Source organism: Lemur catta, chromosome 7 (assembly GCF_020740605.2).
Source record: "Lemur catta isolate mLemCat1 chromosome 7, mLemCat1.pri, whole genome shotgun sequence".
Lineage (NCBI taxonomy): Eukaryota > Metazoa > Chordata > Mammalia > Primates > Lemuridae > Lemur > Lemur catta.
This window is the reverse complement of record NC_059134.1, coordinates 53,938,306-53,958,973: the sequence shown is the minus strand read 5'-3', so window position 1 is coordinate 53,958,973 and position 20,668 is coordinate 53,938,306. Positions and strand designations below refer to the sequence as shown.

Genomic DNA, 20,668 nt, shown 5'->3' with positions numbered 1-20,668 from the left:
CTTTTCTGAAATAAAAGGTCTGAAGTTGCTACAGTGAATGCAGAGTACTTTGGTAATTAGAATAAAGACAGTAAAAGTTAGAGGAAATATGTGACAAAGTAATAAATATATCACTCACAGAACACTAAGCATATTTACATTGTTTCATTAGACTCTTCCCTTATGGAGAACAATACATTCAGGGACCCACGTTTGCTTGGCTCCCTGGGAACTGGGGCATGTTGCTTGCAGAGTGGCCCCCATAGCAGTCTGTCAGCGCACAGCAAAGATGGAGTGATTCAGCTTTCAGTTACAATAAGCCAGGCTGATAGACCATGTAAGAAGGCAGGTAAAAATCAGCCCCTTAGATCTAGAATTGACATTGATTTAACCTGCTAGGCTCTTGGAATCAAATCTGCAAGGAGGTGATTTAAATCCCATTGTTCTTCTTGTTTCACTTTTTAGACTAACGGATGTGGGAGAATGTACTGGGATGGGAACAACAGAAGGTTTGGGGCCTGGGCAGAGTAGCTGTTAGAACAGGACAGGCAGCTGAGTACCCAGAAGAGGCTTTGCACCACTGTGGTGCTTATCAAATCTTATTTTCCTTCAACCTCTATCACGGTTAAAGAATGTGAGTTGGCATCTGAAACTGAGTCCCTTGCTTGTGTTGCCCAACAATCTTTAATTTCTAATCACCTTCTTTCTCTTATTTGTAACTTCTGATTTGGAAATATCAGGTTATGTAACATGCCAATCTGCACGAGAATGTAATTCTGCCAGAAAAGGACTCAATGAAGCACAAATTTTAACAAAACTGCAAATAACTTTTCTAAGAAAAGAGAAGATATTTTTGTTTCGAGCACTTGAAGCTAGTTTTAAATAGACTTTGGATGCAATGTTGCTGACTCTTTTTGGACTGTCGAGTTCCCTGCCCAACTCCCATCCAACAAATACAGGATGTTGGAAAGGGGTTAAGGTGGAAATGAACAATCATCTGCAAAGGGACCACAGTGTGCCAGAGGTTTTATGCATATTAACACAGTGTTGTAAACTAGATAATATTGTCCCATTTTTTTGTTTGTTTGGGGGTCACTTTTCTCCTTCTTTTTAATTTCAGAATATTATGGGGGTACAAACCGTTAGATTACATATATTGCCTTTGTGCCGCTGGTAATACTGTCCCATTTCAAAGGGGAGAGAACTGAGGCGAGGCTCCAAAGACAACTTGCCTAAGACCACATGACTCCAACCCAATAATTTAAGGAGTTAAAATCACATCCCATCACTTTATTCCCACAAAACACTGAGGAGATTATACCAAATAGAATCTGATTCTATTGGAGGAGCGTCCTTGGAAGCCTAAACCATCCACTACTACAATACCTAGCCTTCTGCTGGAACATCTACTTGGTGGGGAGCTCACTACCTCATATTCCAGATCATTCCACTCACAGTTAGAACTGTCCTCCAAAGATTCTTCTTTAGGTTAAGCACTGGTTCTGCCCCTGGGGGCCCTCCCTGAGCGAGGTGGACCCTTTTTTCCCCCCACAGTTAGGATGGCTTACTGGCAAGCTGTCCCATTGTACCTCCACCCCCAAAATGAGGCCTTGATGAGAAAAGGATGCCGGCAGAGGAAGAATCCGTGAAATCTCTTTAGAAAACTGAACCTCTCCATCCCCGATACCTTCCCCACTCCAGAAGATGGCGATTTCACACACGCCACTCCGCACCCTGCCCCCGCTCACTTAAAGACACATGCTGGGGATAAAAGCTTCCCTGATTTAGCCCCCTAAACGCACAGGAACATCTTTGTCCCAAGTCTTGCCTGAAGAGCCTGGGTACGGACGTTCAGGTCCCCGAACACACACAAGGACCTACTGCACGCAAAGCTCTACTGAGAGGAGACACTCGTTCGCCCCAGGCAATCAGCCTCGACTGGTTCAATTCCACTTCCGTGGAAGCGCTCCTGCCATTACCCACACCAGAGAAAACGGATTCTTTCTCATCATTGCCTCATAACGCCTGGAAAGGGAATCCCGTTTTCGTGCTGTCGGCCTTTGCTGCAAACCTTCCCTCCCTTCCCCATCTCTCTCTCACACACACTCACACGCAGAAAACTTGCTCCCACTGTCACCGCCAGAGAAAACGCCCCTCGTAACTTTGGCGAGGAGGGCTACCGTGGAAAGCCGATCCGCAGGGCGCCTGGAGCGCGCCGGTGGCCCCGAAGAACCGGGTCGGGAGGGGACGGAGGAAGGGAGGGAGGCGCGGCCGGGACCCCGCGCGATGCCGCGCGGCGCTCGGGGCCGGAACGTGGCCTGGAACGTGGCGGTCTCGGCTCCGGTTTCGCGCCCAGGCCCCGCCCACCAGGCGGCCCCGCCGGCTCGCACCGCGGCTCCGGCCAGCGAGGAACGCACAGCCGGGGGCGCCCTGCGGATTCCGGCGGAGAGCGCAAGGGGCCGCAGCCGACCCCGGACCCCCGGAGGCGGCAAGAGGCCGGCGAGGAGGAGGGCCGCGCGGGGTCAGCGCCGGAACGCGGAAGCGGGGACGCGCGGGCCCCGCGTGCGGGAAACAGGTTGCAGCCGAGCCCCATCCCCTCCCCCCGGCCGCCCCGCCGCGACCCGATTCCCGCCCTGCCCCGGGAGCAAACCCAGCCCCCTCCGGGGCGCCCTCCAGCTTTCTGGACCCCCGGGGCCGGGCCCGAGCCCCTCTGGCTGCCGAGTTAAAGGCGCCTTCAGCAAGGTCAAGGCGCGGCCGGCTGGCACCTGGGGATTTTTCTCAACGGAGCACTAGCTTTGCAATCGCATTGTTAAGGATCATGGCAGCGGCAGGAAATCCGAACGGCCTCACAGGTCTGCGAGAGGGAGGATTTATTTTACAGCGCGGAACGCATTCAGACAGATCCGGGATTTCAGTGGGAATGGATGCGGGGTTTCAGGACGTTGGAATGTGGCAAAAACAAAACGCTCCCCACCCATGCACACCACCTCCTCCTGCCTGCTGGAGGTAGGGGGATGGAGTTCAGGGCCAATGTGCCCCAGACTTCAGCGTTCCGCGCTGCTCTGTCAGGGTGGCTTATCCCTCTACAGACGAAAATCAAGATTTAAAAACACTCTACTACTGTGCTTTCTCTATCAAGCCCATCGACGTGACACGGGCTGCGGCTGCGAAGGGAAGCAGCGAGACGGAGAGAATAAACGTAACACAAGCAAACTGCTGTCCGCGGAGGGGAGAGGCAAGGGGACGAAAGCCATACGCGGCACCCACTCCCATCAGTGCCCGGCTAGCGCAGGAAACCAGGAATAGGCGTACATAATGGTGGCCGCTCCCGCCAGCGTGGGCCTGGATGGCTGGGATGTTGGGGCATCTCCAAGGGGGACAGGCATCGCGGGCGGGTTTCTAAGCTCGCGAAGGGCACTGGGTGTGAAAGACGGAGAGGGGCCCCGGGAGAAGCAGAGAAGAGGGGCTCTGGGGCTCCCCAGGACACAAAGTCAGTTTCCTAAAACGGCGGTCCCTGGAAGGCCTTCCAACACCCCCCAGGGGAGGCTCGAGGCTCTGAGGACTCAATAAAACCCGAGTTCTGACCGGCTTCTCCTCTGCGATCAATCCCGAATGCTCCCACCCAGTCCCTGCCTCGGTAACCGGTTCTTTAGGGACAGCAGCAGCAGCACCCGACGCCCATCGCAGAAGTGGGCGCCGTGGTACGAGGCGTCTCCTGGTTCTCCGGTCCCGGGGTGAGAGAGCCTGGTACTTACGCTCCCCAAGCAGACAAACTTTCAGGCTGTCTTTCGAGAACTGGGTGCTCGCATCACCTTTCTGGGTAATCACCGAGGCAGCTTATATAATTGCCCGCGATGCTGTTCGGTAGATCTCCCTCCGTACGCGGCCTCACAGCTCTCAGCACGTGAGCACCTTCTCCCCCCAACCCTCTCCCCTCTACCTTCTACCCCCACCCCCTGGCGCTCGGAATCCCTAGCGTGCCCTCCCGCCGCCTTCTACGAAGCAGCAGGGCGATCTCCTCTGCTAGTCATACCCCAAGTGTGCATGCAGGTTCCGGCAAAACCCTGGCTGCCTCCCTGCGCCCCTTTCGCTGCATTGGTGGCTTATGGATAACTACATCTCAACAAACCTCGCCAGGGTTGGGGCGCGGGGTGGGGGTGGCGGTGGGAGCAAGTTAGAGACCGGGTGGGGGATTGGCGTTGTTCTGGTGAGGGCTCCGCACCCAACTGAGCGCTAATACTCTCATCCACATGGACCCGGGAGAACAAATCGCCTTAACGTTTCGCCCTGAAAGGGGAGCCAATTTCCAAAGTTGGAGACCACGCAGTAGAATTTCCAGTACTTTCCAACCTTGCCTAGGCGGGGACAAGGGAGAGAAGGGGCAGGCAGCGGCCAGCGAAGCTCACTCTACCGCCCCGCCAAGAAGGACTCACTAGTTGAACGCCCCCCGCCCCCCGCTCCCTTCCCCCAAGTAGTTGGCTGTATATTCCTCGGTTGCGTACACACACACACACACACACACACACACACACATTCCGCGCCACTACCTTCCCGTCTGCTCCTCCAATGTAAAGACTTCATTTTTAAATCGCGATGAAAATGACTAAGGAGCTCAGTGATCACATTCCAACCCAGACCATATTTCCCGAAACTGGGCGTGCGAGTAGACACACACTCACACTCGGGAGCCCTCCGAGTTTCCAGCCGGGGGCTACAGACTAAACTCGCTCCGAGGAGAACATGGACACCGCGGCTGGGCGGCCAGCGAGGAGAGGCGGGCGCCCCGCGGGTTGCAGAGGGCGCGGGGTTGGGGTCGCGTCTCCAGGTTCTCGGCTCCCTCCTGCCCCCCGGCGCGCACCGGGCCGCTGCAGCCGGCGCTTGCCCCGCAGGGCAGGCTGCAGCCACCGGAGCCCGGCGCCGCCTCGCGGGCTCCTCCAGCACCCGCCGGGGGTCCGGGGCGGGCTGGTCTGCAGAGGGGCTGCGGGCGACCGGGCCGGGGCGGAGAAGGGGAGCCCAGCGCGACAGACAAACCCGGGGCGCGCCGCCTCCCTCCCAACCGCCGCCCCGAGTGCCAGGCCCGCGCCCACCTCCCTGCTCTGCCCCAGCCCTTGCTCTTAGGCTCCAGTCCAGGGCGGGCTCCGGGGGCTGCGGCGGCGGCGGCGGCTCGGGGATTCAGACTGGCTCGCCTCGTCCCGCAACCCGCGCCCTAGCTTTCCTCCCCCGGTGTGGGTCAGGAAAACAGGCTAACGTCTCCCGGAGCCCTCGGCAGCAGCGTGAGCCGCCCGAACCCTGCCCGGGCCAGCCAGCGCAGAGGGGCGATGGAGCCGGCGAGGCGCCGCCGCGGTCCCCAAGGCGCTTTTCCGTAGAGCGGATCACGCCGCCTTACCGTGGCTGCAGGCTGCCACCGCCGGGGAAGCGGGGAGGAGGGCGGCAGGGAGGCAAGGCGCCGCGCGGGTGTCTCCTCTCGCTCTCGGCGGCGCGGCTCCTCGGCTCCGCGAGCTGGAGCGGGGCGCCGAGGAAAGAGCAGGTCCCGGCTCTGCGCTCAGCCCCAGCGAGACCAACAATAGCTCCCGCGGGGAGCGGAGCCCCAGCGAGCCTCCAGCCGCGCGCGCACGCCCGGCTCCCGCTCCCGGCCGCTCCCGGCCAGCGTCCCTGCCAGCACTGCTGCCCCACATGAAACAGCTGCAATCCCGAGGCTTCTGGGGGGTTGGGGCGGGTGTGTGCGCGCGCGTGTGTGTGTGAGTGTGTGTGTGTTTAATAGCTTCCCTCTCCTCCCCTCCCTGCCTGCTCGCCTGCCTGCCTCCGTCCCCCACCCTCGCTCTCTTACACACAGCGAGGGCGAGCGAGACACACACGCACACACACACACGCACACGCGGGTTACATGAATGGGAGGCGGGAGCCAATCCTGCGAGGCCGGCGAGCCGCGGCGCACGGGCGCGGGGCGCAGGGCCGCACTACGGCGCGGGGGGGCGCCACGCAGGTGATGCGCGCCTCTCCCGGGGCCACGCGCCGCCTCTGCGCTCACCCCGTCTCTCCTCCCCTCCCTTCTCTCCGCTTTCTCCGTCTTCTCTCCTTTTCTTTCTCGAATTCTCTGAGCTCTCTCAGTTCGGTGTCTTTCCTGGGCTCTTCTTTTACCCTCCTCGATTGCTTTCTCTCCCCCTCTCTGAAACTTTCTCCTCTCTTTTCCCGACTTTTCTCTACTTCCTCGCCTCTTGCCTTTTGTTCTCTTTCTTCCTCCTTCGGCTTTCTCCCCAGTCTCTCTGTGGTGTTGTCTGATCTCCTCACTCTCTCCTCTCTTGGCCTGTCCCTAGGTCTCTCTGGCGCCGATGGCCTCCTTCTCTGCCTACCCCTGATGCTATTCCACCCTCACCACCCCCACCCCCACCCCACCGCTGTCCAGGGACAGTCTCTCTCTCTCTCTCTCTCTCTCTCTCTCTCTCTCTCTCTCTCTCTCTCTCTCGTTGCTGCTGCAGCCCAGCTAGAGGTAATTCAGGACTGAGAACTTGAGTTCCTTCCTCAGGCATGCAAGATGCCCGAAGAAAGGCCCTCCTTCCCCGCGGACAGCTTCCCCAAAACCATGGTAACAGCTACTGAGTCGTGATAACAATCATTTAAAAAATAGCAGTGAACGTGGTCCAAGAGATTTCTGTCCCTCGCATGTCTGGATCGTGATCACTAGCACATTTCCAAGAAAAGGGCATTTTCATACGATGGGAGAGGCAGCTTGATGGAGTAGCAACTGGAGGAATTCCCACTGCAGCCCTGCTGCATGCCAGCCGTAGGACTTAGTGCCAGCCGTTTCACCTTACCCGGCCTCAGTTTTATCATTTATAAAACGGATGATGCCTGCCTCATCAGGTATGGTGAGGATTAAAAAAGAGAACACTGGAAAGAAAGCACTGGGTATATAAGAGATGCTCAATTAATGTTAGTTTTCTTCCCTCCCACCCCTTTTAAAACTCCTTTCATGATCTACTACATTTTACCCCTACGTACTTAATGAAGGAGGAAATGTGACAATGCTAATTTCACATAAATATGAAAGGAGGGGTAGGCTGTTTTGAAAACTCTACTGTGTGGTCGGGGGACTGCCTAGCCAGTTGCCGTATGCTGATTAAAGAGGCATCACAGATTATAAACTTGGGGTGGCAGAATGCCCTTCAACATCTCATAACTGGGGCATCTCAGAAAGGCAGGGATGCAAGTTTCCACTCAACTCGTCCAACTGGGTTTAAAATATTCATAAGTGAACACTGACCAGTGACAAAGCCTCTGAGACTAACTAAAATGTCAAGTCTTTGCCTTTGGATAGCATTTATCAACTTTGTGTCCTCACTGCAGACATCAAATGCTGGGCATCAGCTGTGATTGGCAGTTAGACTCAGTCCTTCAACAAATATTTGCTGAGCACTTACTCTGTAGCAGGCACTGTGATGGGCTCTGGGCATTTGGTGGTGAGGCAGCCATGCCCTGCTTTCTGCGCTTACAGTGTAGTAGACATGTCTTATGAATGTATAATGAGAAAATGAGACACATACATCTTAAGAGGTGACATTTTTTTGGTGGACAAACTTTTATAACATGAGGTCCATTACAGGGGGATAATAAAGGAATCCTTGAGAGTCATACTTTTGGAAACCACTTTCAGTCTACGTACCTCATTTGACCCATGAGAAAACCGAGACTCAGATGTTAAAAGTAGTGAGTGAAAATATGTTAAGAAACAAGATATTACATAGTCTCAAAGTAGCTCCCCACAAGATACTGATTATTTTCAAAGGAGAAAATAGTAACTTCACAGTAGATAAACCTGGCAGACTACACCTTAAATAAACGATTAAAGTCAGCATCACCAGGAATGTGATAAATAGACATCATATGCCCCCTGATATAATGCATAGAGAAGGATATAGTATCACTTTTGTGGTATTCCTGCCAGAAATGAATAACCTAAATCTAATCATGAGGAAACAGCAGACAAACCCAGATTGAGGGCCATCAAAATAACTATTGTGTACTATTCAAGAATATTAAAGTCATGAAAGACAAAGACTCCAGAACAGTTTCAGATCATTGTTATGCAACATGTGATTGTGGATTGGGATATTAATAGGGCAACTAGCAAAATTTAAATAAAGTCTGCAGATTAGACAATAATATATATCAATGTTATTTTACTGCTTTTGGTGTTTATGCAGATTATCCTTTTTTTTTTTTTTTAGGAAATATGCAACTAAAATATTTAGAGGTTAAAAAAAATGAACAAAATCCATTTCCTACCTTCATGGAGAGGCAGTATGGTGGGTATCTGCCTAAGGAGCAGGTAGAGTGTGAGCACAGAAGGATGCCCAATCAAATCCTTGGCAATAAGGGAAGACTTCCTGTAGGAGGTGACATTTAAGATTAGTTTTGAAAGCAAGGAAGTTGGCTAGACCATGAAGGGAGGGAAGATGCCTGCCGTTTAAGTGCAGGTAACAGTGCAAGGACATGGACAACAGCTTGAGGCACTCATAGCAGAGGAGCTGGACATGGTGGAGTGTCTTGGGGGAGTCTAGAGCAGTCTGTAGGGTTGGACTTTAAAGGGCCTGAAGGAAGCTAAAGAGCAAAACATTCTGAAAGCTCAGGTACAGGGATGGCAGGGGACAGGAAGGTAGACAGTATTAAAGGCTTTTAAGTAGAAGAAGGATGTGATCTTGAGGGTATTTGAAAATGATGATTTGGCAGCAGAGAAATGGATTAGGTGGCTTGGGAAGACCAGAGACAGAAATAAGTAGGTCATTTAGGTAAACTAAGGCAATTGCAGTGAATATGGACAAGGGAGGAGAGATATGAAAGAGATTGCTGATGTAAAATGAACAGATTTTGATGTCTGATTGGATGGAAGTAGACAAGGAGAGAAATCCAAAGTGACACTCAATTCTTAAGCTTGGGTGTCTTGATTAAAGGTAGCAGTACTCATCGAAATGTCAAGAGACTTCAGGAGGAATTTTAGAGAGGAAAATAAAGCTAGCTGTTACCATGTTATAATCTATTAATAATTCTATAGCTAACGAGAAATTTTCCTGTATGGCTATTCTGTGCCATAGGAAAAACTAACTATAAACCTCAGCCTGAGACTCTCCAAACAGCCAGCTCCAAGTGTCAGCCAGAAAAACAGGAGATTGGATGTGGTAGCAGAACCTTCTTTGTAATAATGGGGTGGGGGGAGGTGAAACAGCCTAAATGGTCAAATAGGATGAGTTAATTGGAGGACAGCCTTTGTTGGAACATTACGCAGCTACTCGAAAGTATGTTTTTGCAGAGTTTTCCATGTTATGGAAAAATATCAGTGTTATTACATAAAATTTTTAAAAACAGTATTCAAAATCATTAAGTACATAAAAACCCTCTTAGAGAAAAATCTGGAAAAAATGCCAGATATTAACAATGGTTGCCTCTGGATGATGGGATTATGAGTAATATATATTTCCTTCTTTATGGTTTTTTGGTATTTTCTAACTTTCCTACTATGAACATTCATTACTTTCATAATAAAAATTAAAAAGCTGTCATTAAAAAAACAAAGGCATGGCTATGACACCCCCTCCACTTTATCCCTTTTCAGTCCACCCTTTCCCCTCTCCCTGAAGAGTAACTGCCTTTTGGGCTTTACCTTTGAGTGTGAAATAAGAAGACATTTAACAAATCAGGGGGAATTATCAGCTAGACTGGAGAGAGTGAGAGGGTGTTCTTATGGAGGCAGATATGTTATTAGAGCTGTTGAAACTGTATATATTAAAGATGTTTGCATTGCCCTTATTGATTCTGTGATATGTTACAAGGAAAAGAAAACATATAGTGGGGCCAAGAAAATGTGGGTATTTAAAGGGCAAGTTTTAATTAGGAAATGTATTTATTTGCAAAAATACTTCCCTTCAGAGTCCAGCAGTTACTACAAAATGGTTTCAGGAAGCAAGTACTTCAAGCAAGCAGACAGTGAGGGGCAAGAGGCATGCTTCATGCCTGTTGTCTGACACTACATCAAGTACACAAGCTGGTTACATAGGATTTGGACACCCACTGATAAGCACCATCCAACTTGCACAATTAAAGGGTAAGAAAAGTGCCCACCAGAGGATGTTCTCATTCTTCGGAAAGGTTACTGTAAATAGTTCCCTGGTAAGGTTCCCTCTGCATCTGTGATTTTTCACCTCACAGAAATGTTTACCATGTGGACAGATTCCCCAACTTAATAAAAATAACACCTTACACAAGCATAGCCCTTTCACCTTTTCAGCAGGCCTTCACATCTGTTGATTCACTCAAACCTTGCACCCACTGGGGCTGGGATCCTATTACTTCCAGTTTGCACAGGAGGAAGAGGGACCCAGAGAGGTTAAAGCAAAGAGGCTGAGCAGGGGTTAGAGCAGAAAGAAGGAACAAGGAGACATTCTTGGAGCACCTTCTGTGTGGCCCTGGGCTATCTTGGTGCGTTAATGCACGGAATCCTCGTGATAACTAGAGAAAGGAGTGAGCAAGCCCAGCTAGTGTGGTTCCCGCCCGGCAGAATCAGAATCCAAACCCAGCTCCCCAGAATTCCCAAGCCAGTGTCCTTCCCCAGACGACCCCATATTTAAAAGCCAAGAAGGGAGGCTGGTGATTACCTTCTGTCGTGCTGACTCAGTGTCATCTTTGAGCTGTCTTTCTGTGAGCTTTGTCGAACCTGTGAGTTGTTTTTCTGTCTCATGGAAATTAGAGCCTAGTATGTGGGGATTTGAGGATAAACAATGACTTTTGAATTATCTGCTAGAAAATAAGGGTAAGCCTCTGCTTGGATTCACCATAAATATTATCTTTTAGGGAAATGATTGGATCTTATCTTCCACTCCACCGCCCACCCTCAAATGCTCAGCAGAGTATTAAGCACTTATAGGTTCTAAATAAATATTCCTTCACTGAGAGAAGAAATGAGTGCTAATAATGCTAATAACAACAATAGCTGGCAGGTATTGGGCATTGTGCCAGAGACTGAGCAAAGGGCATTATCTCATTTAAATTGTAGCACCATACCTTGTGGTAGATATGATTATTATCCCTATTCCATTGGTGAGAAAAATGAGACCTGGAGAAGTTAAGCAAATTAATCCAAGGTCACATAACTAATAAATGGCAAGGTCAGATTCCAACTTGGATTGCTCTTAGCCACCATGCTGTATTGGATGGATGGATAGATAGATGGATAGGTGGATAAATGGAATTAGTGATACTAGCAGTGAAGTGAGCTCTCCATGAACTGCAGTACATTTTATGGCATGGTTAGTCTTGTCTACAGTAGGCCATCTTCATACCCTGTTTATTTCCTTCATTGCATATTTCACAAGCTATGATTATTTGTTTCTGCTTTTGTTTTACTTTTTTAAAAAACATCTGCCCAACTGCAATATAACACATAAGTTCCATGAGTGGAGTGCCCAAGAGTGTCTTGGTCACTGTTGTGGTCCCCAGCACCTAGCACAATGCCTGGCACAAAGTAAGTCTTCAGTAAATATTTGTGAAATGAGTGAATGAATGCAGGCTTCCATCCTTCTTAAGCAGTGGAGTGCCTGTGAGCACACATACATGTGCACTCACAAAAGGTGGGTATGTTATGTGAACCTTTTCCATCTCCATGCCAACGCTATACTTTCTGCCTTAAGGGCATATGGTTTGGGTGGTGGGGCTGAGATTCAGATGAGCACGGAATGGTTCTGATGTCAGATTGTGCCCCTCCACTGACATCTGCTCCCAGATAGCAGGGAAAACACTGATCAGAAAATAGCAGCATCTGTTGTGGTCAAAGGTGATGAGCTGGCAAAATTCCGTGGTGGAGGCATCTTAGGTCAGCCCCCACATTCACAGCACTAAGGCACTGCATCAGATGATGTTGCTTGCTTCATAATGTTTTCTTTCTGAGGGCTGCTCACAACGGTCTCCTCAAAAAGAGCTCTCTCCTAAAGCTTTCTTCTGCATGCTCAATGCCATATGATATTTTCCAAAAAGGATGCATCTCAGTCAAAGCCTTCTTTCCTGCCATTTTTTGTGCTTTCTCTTCTTATAATTTGCCTAGCAGACTTCCTTGCTCCTCATGTGGATTTGTCTTCTTCATGCAGGGTAAATCAGGTGGCAGGTGGCAGGTGGGTGCTGGTCTTCTGCAAAGCTAAATCAGTTCCATTTCCTGGTCTTAGAAGTCTACAGCCTTCATTAGAACTGCATATTGGTCCAGAGGGCCATGGCTGAGTTAATCAAGAATGGAGGAGAGCAAACAAAAGAGCAACAACAAAGGCCTCCACCAAATTACCAAAGCCTCTGAAGGATGATTCTAATGATGGTGATGTAAACTACGTGCCAGACACTGACCTAATGCCGTACACATATTCATACATTTAGTCCTTATAACAGACCTATACAATTAATTCTATTGCTACTCCCAAATCAGACTGTGATCCCATATTTCTAGGCCTTATCAACCTGTGGGACTATTAGAATTTACACACTGTTCTGTTCTGCATATTACTTTTTTCATGTACAATATGTCTTGGAAATAAGTATACATATGTGTATGTATATATGTACAATATCTTGGAAATAGGTATATATATGCCTATATAAATATATAGGTATTTATCTCTTTGTTCTTTTTATAAATGCAAATTTTTTAGAGGTTTGACTTTTTATTCATATATAATTGTACATATTTATAGGGAATATGATACATGCATACAATTTGTAATGAACAAATCAGGGTGTTTAGGATATCTATTACCTCAAATATTTATCATTTGTTTGTGTTGGGAACATTTCAAATCTTCTGTTATAGCTATTTGGAAATATACACTAAATTATTGTTAACTTTGGACACTCTACTGTGCTATCGAACACTAGAAGTTATTCCTTCTATCTAACTGTATGTTTGTATGCATTAACCAACCTCTTTTCATCACTCTGCCATCCTTCCCAGCTTCTGGTAGCTATCATTCTACTCTCTACTTCCATGAGATCAACTTATTTAGCTCCCACATATAAGTGAGAAAATGCTACATGTGTCTTTCTGTGCCTGGCTTATTTCCCTTAACATAATGACATCTATAGTTCTATCCATGTTGCTGCAAATGACAGTATTTCATTTTTTATGCCTGAGTAGTATTCCATTGTGTATATATACCAAATTTCTTTACCTATTCATCCATTGATAGACAGGTTGATTTCATACCTTGACTATTGTGAATAGTGCTGCAATAAACATGGGGGTACGTGTATTCCTTTGATATACTGATTTCCTTTCCTTTGGATTAATACCCAGTAGTGGGACTGCTGAATCATATGGGTAGTCCTATTTTTAGTTTTTTGAGAAACCTCCCTGCTGTTTTCCCTAATGGCTGTACTAAGTTGCATAGTATTTTACTTTCTGGATGTACCATATGAATTTAACCACACAGATCACACTGATGATGGTATATTAATTTGAATAAATATCAAGCAAATAACCTAAGGTAAGGCACATGGTAGCTGCTCAAAAATGTTAAATAAGTGAATTGAATTATAGTATCACTATCAAGTCTTTTGGGTCTAAAGTAACCCAGAGGAAGTTGAAGTTCCAAATTAGAATGTGAAAAACAAAAAATGTGAAAATTCTAGAAAAAAATCATGTAAATCACAATTGACATGATTTTGAATGTGAAGAAAGAAGATATTTTTAAGTGTGAGATGAAAAGGAAGAAATCCTAAAGAAAAATGTCAATAGATTTGAGTATATAAAAAATATGAAATGTTTGTGTATTTAAAAAACCAAGACAAAAATCAAAAGAACAAAATGTTGGGAAAGTATTTGAAACATACATGAAAAAGTGCTAATATTCTTAATATACAATAAGGTTCAACAAATGTATAAGAAAAGATATCTCAGTATAAAAGTTGGCAAAGGACATATAATTTACCAAAAATGTATAAAGCTAGACATAAATGTTTAACTCATTAATAATTCCAAGAAATGCAAGATATAATAATATTGAGTTTTTTGTTTTGTTTTTGCTTATCAAATGAGAAAACTGTAAGAGAAAAATAACAGAAATTATCCAGAAAGTAGTTATTCTACCTGTATTGCCAATGGGTATATATTGGTACAACTTATCTGAAAGAGAATTTAGCAGTGTTTACCAAAAACCTTCCATTATGTAGAACTTTCAACCAAAGAATCTATATCTACATTTAATGGTGCTAATTCAAGGAAAATAATCATGGATGGACCCAAAAAATTATATAGAGGTGTTTCATCAGTGTTAGTAGCAATAGAGGCAGTTGGAAACAATCTAAATGTCAACTAGTAAATGATCAAGTGTATCATGGTACACCGTAGTATGATGAACTATTATACATCCATTATAGATCATGGTGTCTCAACAGTCTTCTATCTGTATTTCCATTCTTCCATTACAAGTAATAAATGATGCTATAGAAAACTAGTTAACAATTTGGGAAAATGGCCACAATATCTATTTTAGTAGGAAATAATCATATATATATATATATACACACACACACACACACACAAATATATACTCCTCCCCAAAGATACGTGATGTTAGCAGTAGTTATTTCTTAATGACAATATTAAAAGTAATTTTTAGTTTCCCTTTTTGGTTTTTTGCTTTTTTAATATATACAAAATTTTCACAAAGAACCCATTTTATTTTTGGTATAAGAAAAAATTTTCTAAAAAACAAAAATAAACCAGATGGTATAAATTATAATATAGTAAACTGTCTGCCAATCTTACACGTGGGTAGAATAATGATAATTCATTACATCTGCAGAGTGCTTTGCAATTTACAAAGCATTTTCCATCTATTATCTTTCATGATCATCACAACAGCATTGTGAGGTAGATAGAAATATTGTTTTACAGATAAGAAAGTTGAGGTTTGAAAGGATCACCTATGGTGGAATCAAGGCTAGAACTCTGAGCTCCCGACCTCTTGGTCAGTATTCTCTCCCCTGCATGACACCTATGTCTAGGTGATTCTTACTATGTAACCTCTCATTTTACAGTAAGACAAGAAGACCCTGCAGTGTTCTGCTTGTTGCTTAGAATGCTATCCTTAGAACCCTTTCTTTAGCGTGAGACTTGGAGGCCCATACAAATACCAATACTTCCTTTTCAGCTTAATTTTTATTTTTATCAAAATGATTCATTAACATAATTTTAAAAGTCAAATATTCCACAAGGATTTTAATGCAAAACAGCAGTCCCCTGCCCTACAATTCATCATCCAGCTTCACCTCATATTCCCTCTCCTCTCAGGCAACCACTTTTAACTATTTGAGCTGTCTCTTCTGATTTTTATTTTCGTATTGCTAAATATTCTGCCTCCACTGCAGTTTCTTGATTTTTAATTATTAGAAATTATCATTATACTTCCTATTATTGAAGACAATCATTTAACTGTTTTTTTCCTCTTTACATAGACATTTCCCTTTTCCCTATCCTCTCAACATACTTACATCATAATTTTGGTTAGTGTTAGTGTTTCCATTATTATGATTGTGTAAAAATTATTCTCAACTAAGCCATGTTGTACTATGCCATACTTTCCTGTATTAATTTTTGTTTTTTCTTGAGTTAATGATTGGCTCTTTTATTCCCTCTTATATTTGCTTAGTGTTTTAGGTACCCATTGCTATTTCATCCCCAAACTCTCTACCAAATTATGGATCTTTTCTCAATAGATTCCAATCCATCAAGGAATCTGTCAATTTCTTTTGTTTTTCCTTTTCTTTCTTCTTTCTTTTCCTTTCTCATAGAAACTTTATTTCCTTTTGTCTAAACTGTTCCAATGTGGACTAGCTGCTTTGTAGGCCTGTGCATAGTTCTTATTCTCGGATCTCCTTCCACCACTTTCCTGGGAATGTTCTTGGATCTCTCTCTTGTATTTGTATTTTTTGTTTCCAGGATGCCATGTCTTCCTCTTCTTCCTTTCTTTTGCTCTTTATACTGTAAAGAACAAGTATATGGAAGGTAGTTTTTGAGACTTGATTTGGCTGGATATAGAATTCTAGATTGGAAGTAAATTCTCTGTTATTTTAATGACATCTGTGGTTCCATTGTCCTCTTTCTTTTAGCGTTGCTGTTAAGAAGACTGATGCTGGCCAGAGTGGTAGCTCACACCTATAATCTCAGAGCTTTGGGAGGTTGAGGTGGGAGGATCCATTGAGCCCAGGAGTTGGAGGTTGCAGTGACCTAAGGTTGCAGTGAGCTAAGGTTGCCTGTCACTGCACTCCAGCCTAGGGGAACACCTTTTTATTCCTCATCCCGCTAGAAGGTTTTAGGATCCTTTCCCAGTGTTTAGCAATTAATATGATGATTGATGTGGGTCTTCTTTCATCCAATGTGTTGGCCCATTTCTGGGTTCTTTTTCTTTAGAAACTCTGAGAGATTTGTTTGAATTATTCCATTGATAGTTTCATTGTTCTCAAAACTCCTCTTATTCAGATATTGGATCTCTCAGACTGTTCCTAATTTTTTAATCTTCTCTTTCCTATGTTCCATATTTTCGACTCTTGGTTCTACTTTTGGGAGATTTTCTCAGCTTTGCTTACCAGCCCTTCTGTTGACATTTTTATTTCTGCTGTCATATTTTTAATTTTCAGGACTCTATTTTAGTTGTTTGAATGTTTCTCTTTAAACAGCCTCCTGTTCTTTTTCATATATGCAATATCTTTCTATATCTCTCTTACGATACTAATGATATCATTAATGAAATGTTTTACTGTTCCTTGCATTGACTTTATGTTCTTTGAGATTTTTGTAATTATTATTTTTTGTGTGTGTTTATTTTTCCTCTTGGGGCCTTTGCTCAGATATTAATGATCTGTGGCTATCGATGCACATTCAACTAAAAACTAGCTGGAAATGTCAAGGTGTGTGAGCAGGACTTGTTGAATGATGGGCATCCCTGTAGGATGGCCTGGCTGGGTCACTGCATGAGTTAGCCCTTACAGTACCTATAAGATGTTTTCCAGTGGCCACTCAGATTTACCAGAAAGGAGTATTCCAGTCTCTTCCTGGGGAGTTTAAGACTGGCTGCTAAGATTTTCTAGAAGCCTAGTAAGGGAAGGGACTGGGAGATAGTCTCACCATTCTATTCAGATTTCATTTACTCTGCCCATTCCTTCTATTCAGCACAGAATGTCCACCTTTAGCTGAGCTGTTTTCTGTAAGTCCAGGGTGTCTCAGGCTCACTTACTAGAGTCAGGGATCTCCTTGTGGGTTGACAGTGGAGGCACTCAGGAAAGCAAAATGGAGGAGGGGATCTTAAGCTATTCAGCCAATTTTCCTGCTCTCAACCCCACCCAGACCCCTACTTCCAAAGTGCCTCAAGCTTCCAATGTCTGAGCTTTCCTAGGACTCTGCAGTAAAAATCCGATACTTTCTAGATTTTCTCCACTGATGGCTTAGATTGCACTTTCTCAGGTCTGCCTAAGTCAATTATTTCTGTCTATCTGCTTTATACTTCCAAAATGCTATTGTCTTCTCTTCAATTCTTTTTCCCGTGCAGTTCTGTGCTTTTTTTTTTTTTTTAATCATTTCTCTGTTATTTTAGTAGGTGTTGGGGAAGGAACAGAGGTAAAAGTGTGTGTTTCTCCCTCTTGGTGTAACAGAAGTCCAATCTCTTCCAGGCCAGCACTTTAAGAGGTATTCAACCTACAACAGGGTCTTGAGCTCTTTTTCTGAAAACTACTGTGATTCCACTGTGATTCACAGGGCTATAGGTGAATTCGGGAGCCTGAGTATCCTTATCTTTAAAGTATGGACGATAATATCTGCATCACTGGTTGTTGTGAGGATAACTGGGAGGCTGTTTGATCTATAGTTTTAGTGCCTAGTTATTTGAAGAATATCAATAGATGGTAGTTATGTTGTTTTTAATATCATGATTTCTGGCAGGCTATGTTGAGGGGGTGGGAAGTTCATTGGGTTATTGAAGGACATGATAAATCAACATTAGAAAACTAGAAGAGCCTCTTTTATAAATGCTTTGGTAACAAGTCCTAGGTTATACAAGTAATAATGATAGCTAATACTTACTCAGAGTTTACTATTTGTCAACTACTGTGCTTCACACGTTATCTCAATTAAGTATCACAATAACCCTATAAATTGATATCATTATTATCTTCATTTTAGAAATGAGCAAATTGAGGCAGGTGATGTTCAATCGTTTGGTTGATATCACACACAGAGATGTGGCAGGTCTTAGATCTGAACCCACAATTTGCTGTGGAGTTATTATTCTTAATACTGTGGCCAGAGCTTCTCAAACTAATGTCGTCACAAATCACCTGGGGATCTTGTTACAGTGAAGCTCCGGTGGGGTAGGTCTGGTATGGGGCTGAGATTCTGCATTTCTAACAAGCTCCCAGGTGATGCGGCTGCTGTTGGCCAGGGCCCGCACTTTGAGTAGTGAGGCCCCACCCTGTGGTCTCTCTATGGCGGCCACGTGGTGTGGAACCTCACTTTCCCAGGGACGGAAGAGACCATATAAACAGTGACCGCACCCATCTCACTGTCTTCCTGTCCCACGTGCATAAGCAGGACCACAGAACTCATTTCTCCTACCGCTGTCCCCGGGAGCCCCTAGCATGCCGCGCATGCTCACAGTCCACTGCTTTGGCCACAAGACACTCACTCTTTCTACCATTTTTGAAGTCAGCTGAAGGTATCCCCTCAATGTTACCTGTTTCTACTGCCTTCTCTGAGCCCGCCGTGCCCGGATTTCTAACTCTAGGTCTCCTGGAACATGCCAGAGACTCAAGGTGTGGAAAGACATTGAGTTCTTTCCCTGTAGCCCTTGGCAGAGTTGTGCCGTGTCCCCTAAGAAACAGGGAGAAGCCCCTCTCCCTCTCTGGGTTGCCAGGGCCCAAGCAGCACTACTCGTGCTCTGGATCTCACGGCTTCCCTTGTGCTGCTGCCAGTAGCCTTACTGGCCTGGGGAAATGTAACTTCTGCCCTCCTATGTCCCTTTCTCTGTCATTATCCTCTGCTCCAATTCTCCTGGAACTGACCATCCTGAAGCAAGTCAACTCTGGCCAACTGCCAACTCAGGCTCATTAATTCAGCAGATACACTCAGCTATCCGTGAATCTCAGCTTAGGCTCAACTAGAACCATGCTTTGCTATGACATAAGGCATAGTAAAGGAGATTTTGAAGAGGCACCTCAAAGAATCAGAGTTCACTGTGAGGCAAGGGAAGGCACAGGAAAACACTGGCTCTGAGATGGGAGACCCACCTCTGCCCCTACTTAGCTGTGCAACCTTGGGCATTTCAACAACCCTCTCTGATTGTTTCTGAAACTAAAAAAAAAGGAGCAAGGGCCTCCAGATGATCTTTAAGGTGTACCTTCCAGTTCTGTCTGATGTTCTGTAAACTTCTAATAGCACTTAGTAGTCTAGGTAAGTTTATAAGAAATTATTCCTACTTACCAAACATCCGTTATGTTAAGTAGAAATCAGAGCAGTGCTCAGTAGAGAGAGTTCAAAATGTAAGTCAAATGACTTGGGTTTGCCCCATTACTAGCTATGTAATCTTAGTCAACTCAATCTCCCTCTCCAATCCAGTTTTCTCACTCTAAAGTGAAAGGGTTGTACTAAATGAATTCATAATAATGAACACAGTTTTCAAACTGAAGGCTCTTGGGCTTCATTCAGTCTACAAACATGTTTTTCTTGATCCATAGAGCATTTAAAAAAGCTTTTAGTCAGTTACCCATTTAAAAATTGGAAGTTTTACATAAAAATCTGATCTGGTTTTCTGGCTGTTCTAGGAAGATCAGAAAATCTGGGCCACATGGGTCACCCACTGTTGCAGAGCCACCACTGACCTGAACTACACAGGACTGTCCTTTTCGAGGGGCCTGTGCCCACTACAGCACCACAACCCCTCCATGGCCCACGTTCCTCATTTATATCACTCAAGTCCTGTAAGTATCTGAGTCTGTGATCCCTGGGTAGTAGTTGTACTAATGAGTTGTATGATATCTGGTGAGTACTTATCCTTTTTTAAGACTCAGCATCCAAATCATAGAATGGGAATAATAAAATGTTCACATTATTGCTTTGATTGTATTAATAAAATAGAGCAGGGATTGACAGACTTTTCTGTAAAAAAAAAGAGAAAGTAAATATTCTAGGCTTTGCAAGTCATGTAAGATCTCTGTTACATATTCTTCTTATATTTATTGTTCTTTTTTTTTAACAGTCTTTTAAAAATGTGAACATTCTAAGCTTTCAGGCTGTACAGAAACAGGCCCCAGGTGGATTTGGCCTATGGACCGTAGTTTGCTGACCCTGAGATAGAGTATATGGGACACTTACAATAATGTCTGGTATGCGGTATCAATAAATGTTAATTCTCATTACTGCAATTCCAGGCCTCTCATGCTCTGACTCTGGGACATGGGTGGACCCCACAGTGCCTGTCAGAACTCCCCACTGCCATTCCAATTGTCTCCTGAGGACTCAGAGGGGAACAGCATTTTGTCTGTTGAGACATGTCCTTCTAAATAGAAAGCCCTGCATGGTACATAAAGAACCCCAAAGCAGCACGACAAATACAGTGCAAGTGTGTCATCACCGTGAAATCAAAGCCATTGTTTAAGCCATTTGCTAAGCCAC

At 45.2% G+C, this 20,668-nt stretch overlaps 1 long non-coding RNA gene across 1 annotated transcript; it reads left to right on the top strand.

Annotated features, from left to right (window-relative positions):
* The first annotated feature begins 2,605 nt into the window (after positions 1-2,605).
* On the top strand, positions 2,606-3,568 carry LOC123642282. Its single transcript, XR_006736428.1, has 2 exons — positions 2,606-2,831; positions 3,119-3,568. It is a non-coding gene; the product is annotated as an uncharacterized LOC123642282 (long non-coding RNA).
* The last annotated feature ends 17,100 nt before the right edge of the window (positions 3,569-20,668 follow it).